The sequence below is a fragment of the Corylus avellana genome, chromosome ca4 (genome assembly GCF_901000735.1).
Source record: "Corylus avellana chromosome ca4, CavTom2PMs-1.0".
Taxonomy (NCBI): Eukaryota; Viridiplantae; Streptophyta; class Magnoliopsida; order Fagales; family Betulaceae; genus Corylus; species Corylus avellana.
The window spans coordinates 18,592,389-18,600,101 of record NC_081544.1 but is presented as its reverse complement, the minus strand read 5'-3'; the positions used below and the strand labels follow the sequence as shown (position 1 = coordinate 18,600,101).

General features: G+C 39.3%; 1 pseudogene; it reads right to left on the bottom strand.

Moving 5' to 3' along the window:
• Positions 1 to 691: 691 nt before the first annotated feature.
• LOC132178166 (uncharacterized) lies at positions 692 to 5,599 on the bottom strand (annotated as a pseudogene).
• Between the last annotated feature and the right edge of the window lie 2,114 nt (positions 5,600 to 7,713).

The following is a 7,713-nucleotide window of genomic DNA, read 5'->3' as shown; positions in this document are numbered from 1 at the left end:
CAACAACACAAAGATAACAAGAAATGGACAGAAATGTCTACCTCACCTCCAAACTAAAATGACACATTGTCCCCACTGTGTCCAGAAATACAATATCGAAATGGGTGGCACATGTCGTGCGTCACATAAGAGAACGTTCCCTCAAACTTGAATAACAAACACTTGTCCTGAAAAACACAACTAAAACAGAAACAACACAAACAAAAAGATCAAATGACAAGGAATAAAAGGAAGAAGGTTGCCTCCCACAAGTGCTAAGTTTAAAGTCTTCAGCCAGACTCTCCACAGTAGACGACAATTACTCCGGAAAACTAGGATCCTCCAACAGTGTCGTCTCAATTTTTGAACTCTACAATTCCAAAAATGGTTTCAGTCTTTGTTCATTCACCTTAAATGTGTTACCATTCTTTGGATCCCCAATCTCAATGGCCCCATGAGGAAAAACTAACCAAATAATAAATGGGCCTGTCCATCGAGATTTCAACTTGCCTGGGAAAAGATGCAAACAGGAATTGTAAAGAAGGGCTTTCTGACCAGGCTCAAAAGATCATCTCAAAATGCTCTTGTCATGAGTCTTCTTCATTTATGCCTTGTGCAACCTTGCACAATCATATGCACCATTCCTCAGCTCCTCTAATTCATTGAGTTGGACCTTCCTTTATGAGTCAACTTTCGTAAGATTGAAGTTCAGCTACTTGATAGCCCAGTATGCTTTATGCTCCAACTCCATCGAAAGATGACATGCCTTTCCGTACACAAGCCGATAAGGTGACATCCTAATCGAAGTCTTGAATGCTGTACGATATGCCCACAGTGCATCATTCAATAGCAGAGACCAATCTTTTCTAGTCGGGTTTACCATCTTCTCCAAAATGTGCTTGATCTCTCGATTTGAAATTTCCACTTGCCCACTTGTTTGTGGGTGATATGGGGTGGCAACCTTGTGTGTGATGAAATACTTCTTCATCAACTGCTCAAAAATCCTATTGCCAAAATGCTTACCTCCATCACTTATGATTGCTCGAGGAGTACCAAAACAAACAAAAATAGTGCCCTTCAAAAACTAGACCACGACTCTGTGGTCATTGGTCTTGCACGCAACAGCCTCCACCCATTTGGACACGTAGTCCACAGCAACAAGAATGTACAAATAGCCAAAGGAATTTAGGAAGGGTCCCATAAAGTTAATGCTCCACACATCAAAATGTCCACAACCAAGATAGGATTGAGGGGCATCATATTCCTCCTAGAAATACTCCCTAGCTTCTAGCAATGCTTACATGCGGCACAATATGCATGAGAGTCACAGAATAGGGTAGGCCAATAAAATCCACACTGTAAAATCTTTGCAGTGGTCTTCTGTGCACTGAAATGGCCTCCACAAGCATGATCATAACAAAAGGAGATGACATTGGATTGGTCGTGCTCAAGAATACACCTCCTAATGATTTGATTGGGACAATACTTGAACAGGTAAGGATCATCCCAGAAAAAGTGCTTCACCATGGCCAAAAACTTGGACTTATCTTGTCGCCCCCAATGCAAAGGCATTTGGCTGGTGACAAGATAGTTCATTCTATGATCAGCAAACCATGGTGTGGGATTGTGAGCAATTTGCATTAATAGCTCATCAGGAAAAGTCTAAGAAATAGGAATGGCGTCCTCAGTGAAATTCACTATCAACCTAGACAAATGGTCCGCCACCACATTTTTGGAACCTTTCTTATCTCAAATCTCTATGTCGCACTCCCGCAACAGCAAAATCCACCGGATGAGACAAGATTTAGCATCTTTTTGAAAAAAATATACTTTAATGCCGCATGATTCGAGTAGATAATGACTCTAGACCCTAGCACATATGATCTGAACTTATCCAATGCAAAAACGACTGCAAGCAACTCCTTCTTCATGGTAGAATAATTGAGTTGTGCATCGTTTAGAGTCTTGCTCGCATAGTAGATAACATGGGGGAGTTTATCAACACGCTGCCTCAAAACAGCTCCAACTACATAATCTGACGCGTCACACATAATCTAAAAAGGTACACCCCAGTTGGGTGGCTGAATAATGGGTGTGGATGTCAGAATCTTCTTCAGAGCCCCGAATGCTTTCTTACAGTCCTCATCAAATATAAACGAGGTCTCCTCCACCAACAACTTGCACAAGGGCATGGCGATCTTGCTGAAATCGTGGATAAATCACATGTAGAATCCTGCATGGCCCTGAAAAGAGCGAACCTCCTTCATTGTACGTGGAGATGGAAGATTGGAAATTAGATCCACCTTCACTTTGTCAACCTCAATCCCACGATGAGAGATGATGTGCCCCAATACAATGTCTTGCTTCACCATAAAATGGCATTTCTCCCAATTAAGTACCAGGTTCTTCTCGTTGCACCGCACTAAGACCATAGTGAGGCGGCACAGACACTCCTTAAAAGATGAACCAAAGACGGAGAAGTCAACCATGAAAATCTCAAGGAAACATTCTACCATGTCAAAAAAAAATACAGATCATGCACCGCTGAAAAAGTAGTGGGTACATTGCATAACCCAAAGGGTATGCGAAGGTAGGCGAACGTCCCAAAAGGACAAGTGAATGTGTCTTCTCCTGATCTTCGGGGTCCATAGGGACATAGTTATATCCAGAATAACCATCCATGAAGCAATAATACTCATGCCCAGCCAAGCGTTCCACCATCTGAACAATGAATGGGAGTGAAAAATGATCCTTCCTTGTGGCGGCATTCAACTTGTGGTAGTCTATACATACTCTCCATTCTGACTGAATACGAGTTGGGACCAACTCATCATCCTTGTTCTTCATTACCGTCAATCCAGCCTGTTTAGGCACAACATGAATCGAGCTCACCCACTTGCTATCAGAAATTGGATAAATGATCCATGCATCCAACAACTTTATCACTTCTGCTCTCACAACTTCTTGCATAGCTGGGTTGAGCCTCCTCTGTGGCTCCCTCGATGGCTTGGCATTCTCCTCCAAATGTATCTTGTGCATTACCACCGAGGGGTTGATTCCCTTGATATATTCAATAGTCCAGCCAATAGCTTCCTTGTTCTCTCTTAAAACATCCAATAACTTCTCCTCTTGAGCATCAACCAAATCCGAAGTTATAATCATAGGCAAAGAATTTGCTGGGTCAAGGAACTTATACTTAAGAGTGTCCGGTAAAGGCTTAAATACTTTTTTGGGAGGGTCAGGTACTGCTGTCTCCTCCTTCTCATTGCTCACTAGAGGAGCAATCTCCAAAATTGCATCTACCTGCTCAAGTAACTTGTCCAAATCCAAATCATCTCCAAACTAAGCAAGGCATGCTTCCAAGGGGTCTTCTATGCTTGATTCATCAATAGTCTCCTCAATAATCTCCTCTATCAAGCATACATTTCTCACTTCAACATATTCCAGTGGTTGCTTGCTGATATCAAAGATATTCAGCTCCACTGTTATATTTTTGAAGGAAATCTTCATCACCCCCGTCCAACAATTGATCAGGGCATTATCCGTAGCTAAGAATGGTCGCCCTAGAATCACCGGTATTTGAATCCCAACAATACATCCTCAATTATTCCCCGTAGAACCTTTACCGACCTATTGTTATGCAAATTTTAATACTCATAAGTGCACGAATCGTTTGCAATATAATGGATTGCAAGTGCGAGGTCGAACCCACAGAGAATTGTACTTTTGCAAGAGCAATTTAAATTTAAACTAATTAAATCCTAACCTAGTTCTAAAAGGGTTTTGAATTTTGGTTTTAAAAATTAAAAGACAAACATAAACTAATTAAATAAACTAAGAGATAAAATACTAAGGTTTGGGAATTCACACTCACCGAATCATAACAACATACTTCCATGTTTATCAATATTAATCTGAAGTTCTCACAATTAAAATCTTAGATATGTTTTACTATGCTTCAAACAATTAATCAGAACCATCTCATGTATCCATTCATTGCACAAATCACAAGAGGAATCTAATATCAATTAAATCATCAGATGTATCCGTAAATCACAAAAGATATCCAATCTTAATTGAAACACCAAATCTATCCACAGATCAAATCACAAGGGATATCCAATTATTTAGGCAAATAAAATCAAGCAATCAATTATGTGAAATTATCTTAAATCATCAAGTGTTTTCTTGAATCACAAAAGATATCCAAGTATCACTCCCCACATTGAAAAAAAGTAAAACAATTGAAATCTTAAATCCAATAAAATCAGATAAATAAAGACTTACATGAAAGTATTTATGTTCTTCATTGGAGAGGCTTCATCCCCAACCTTAGTTGAGAATTTAGCTCCACATAAAAATAAAACCTAAATCTAAAGACAACCTAAACTAAAAAAGAAAAAAATTGTAGAATTTTGCTCTCTGGAATTCTATATCTTTTCTTGAATGCAAAAAGGTCTATTTATAGGCTTAGGGAAGTCCTAGAAGCCCTATTAAACCTAAATAATTCGGAGGTCTATCTCCCATTCAAAATAGAAGTTTGAAATTGGAATAGGATTCGTCTAGATTTGTGTCCATTTATTTCGGGGCAATTTTGGCGTAGTAACCGTTTGAATCACTTCAATCCGATATTTGAGCAGAAAGTTATGGTCAAAATACTGAGACATGTGCAGAATCTGAATTTGAATCCAATCCGAAATCTTATCCAATCTGAAATTTAATCCAATCTGACCTTTAATCCGATTTAACCTTTTTCTTGGATTTGGTTAAACTTAACCACATCATCTAGGTCTTCTCAAAGTATGCTTTCTTCCAAACTTTTCATTTTTCCCTTTAAAGTTGTGGTTTTTCTTCAACAACCTACAAAATATTAAAAACACAAAACTAACACAAAACATTAAATAATGACACAACCAAAGGATTAACTAATGTAAATAAAAGGGTCAAAATATGAAATATTTGGCACTTATCACCTATCAGCCAACTTGAGTGTCATCGATGTGGGCTTCAATTCCCCTAACCCCAACTGTAAGTAAACTGAGTAGGGCAAGAGATTCACACTCGCTCCTAGATCCAATAAGGCCCTCTCAATCCCTAACTCCTATCATGCAAGAATGGTAGCTCACCCAGGGTCCTTATACTGAATGGCAGCTTGCACTGAAGGATGAAGCTAACCTACTTAGTCAAAAACGCCTTTCTTTGGGATATTCGTCCTCCTCTTGACAGTGATCAAGTCTTTCAAGAACTTGGTATATGATGGCACTTGTTGGATGGCGTCCAAAAATGGGATATTGATATGGACTTGCTTGAACACCTCCAAAATGTCCTTAAACTTCGCTCCTTTCTTAGGCACACGCAATCTCTCTAGGTAAGGCGCCTTAGGCACAAACAACCTAGGAGGATTCTCAACAGCGGGTGTGGCTTTAGATGGCTCAACATCTCTCTTCTCATTATTGCAACTCTCTTGCCCTTGTGGCACAGCAGGGTTCTCTTCAGGTAGAACCACTTGATTGTCCACTTGTCTCCTTGACCTCAGTGTGACAATCAATTGCACTTGTTCCTGCCCGTGCGCAGGGTCTGAAGAACTTCCAACCGCAAACTGTCCCTTAGTGTTGGGCATGGGCTAACTTGGGAACTTCCCCTTCTCTCTTTCACCCACAATTCAAAAAAAAAACAATCAATTTCTGACGTGGCTACAGTACACAATTTTTTGCCACGTTAGTAAATATTTTTCTGACGTGGCAAAGTTGGCAGGTCAGTAATTACTGACGTGGTATTTTAACACGTCAGAAATTTCTGACGTGGTAAAATGCTGACACGTCACTAAAAAAGATAGGGAGAAAATTAATGGGTTTGGGTTTTTGAAAATTAATGGAGAAAAGAAGAGAGAGAGAGAGTGAGAAAATAGAGAAAAGAAGAAAGGGAGAGCTGGAGAAACGAAAATGGAGAAAAGAAGAGAGAGAGAGTGAGAAAATGGAGAAAAAAAGATAGGGAGAGCTAGAGAAAAGAAATTGGTAAAAAAAAAATTTAAAAAAAAAATTATTTTAATTGAAAAATAATTTAAATTAATAAATTTTTTAATTGAAAAAAAAAAAATTCTAGAAAAAATTTAAAAAAAGAAAAATTATTATTTTTTAAAATTTACTGACGTGTTAATTAATTTTCTGACGTGCCACTCCTGCCACGTCAGAAAAAAATTTCTGACGTGTCAATTTCTGACCCATCAAAAATCTTTTGACGTGTCAGGAAATTTTTTTGACACGTCAAAAATTATTGACGTGTTAAAAGTGACACGTCAAAATATTAACTTTTGACACCCAAAATTTTAACTCTCGACACACGTCAATAAATTTTACTGACGTGTCAAACCACCTAACAAGTCAAAAACTATCTGTCAGGAAAAAAAAACAGTTTTTGTAGTGCCAAGTGACTCGCAATTTGACCTATCTGACTTTCCAGCTTGGCAATCGCTTGGGTGTTTACCATTATTGCACTCCTCACTTCACTTATGGATTGGCCAGTGAGCTTCATGAAGTCCTTGAGAGTGTCTTCCAACAACGACTATGAAGACGACACATGAAGACGACACTGGTGCTTGAGTGGGAGCTTGGAAAGCAGGTAATGTCAATGGATGAGCTGAGCGACCATGATTCTAAACCGGTGGAAGAAATCCGGGAGGGTATTGATTGTGAGCATGATGAGGAGCTCCTGCCTGATTCAACGGTTGGTTCTGCTTCCATGAGAAGTTAGGATGGTTCCACCACCCTGTATTGTAGGTCGCTAAGTATGTTCCACTTGACTGCTCCCGATAATCATTGAAAGCAATCACTTGTTCCATAGGATACTCAACAAAAGCCAACATAGATGGCCAATTCTATGCTAAGTGCATAGGACTAGCACAGATGGAACAGCTATCAACATTGAATGTATTGGTAGCATTGATGGACTGGCTCACAGTGAGAGCGTCAACCTTCTTGGTGAGAGCATCTATCTTCATCTTCAACTCAGTGTCTTCTTTCAACTCATAGATGCCTCCTTTCTTGGGGATACGGGCGGATTTGTCCCAACAACTTGAAAAATCCCACTACTGCAAGTTGTCAGACAACTTATCCAATGCTTTGTATGCTTCATCACCCGTCAAACTTAGGAATGCTCCCCCATTCATAGACTCGATCATAAAAGAATTGAACGAGTCTCCATTTCACATATCCATCAGGAGGGCATCTTATAAGTAACTTGAAAGTGGCACAGATGTCCTTGAATTTTTTTACTTAACTGTAAGGATTTTCAAGCTCTAAGCCATGAAATGAGGGTAGGAGTTGGATGACGTGAGGCTTCAGATCAAAATGGGTGGCATTGGTTGGAGGAAATACTATGCACGAAGGGGAGTTTGTTGCAACGGGTGCGAACAAATCTCTAAGTGATCTAGTAATGTCCACATTTTCCAGTCTCGGCTGCTCATTCTCAACCCTAGGTTGCTCCGCATTTCGGGGTATGTTAACTACCATTTCAATAATCTCTCTCTCAAGAGGTGCTCTCTGATTTCTTCTGAGAGTTCTTTCTATTTCGGGATCTAAAGATGTCAACTCTTGGTTCAATGATCTCTGACCAAGCATACACCAAACAAAAATGCCAAAATAAACTAACTAAGAGACAAAACATTCACAAAAATCATAAAAGCAAAAACAAAAAACAACTATTCACAAAATAAATCAAAAAGAATTAAAAAAAAAA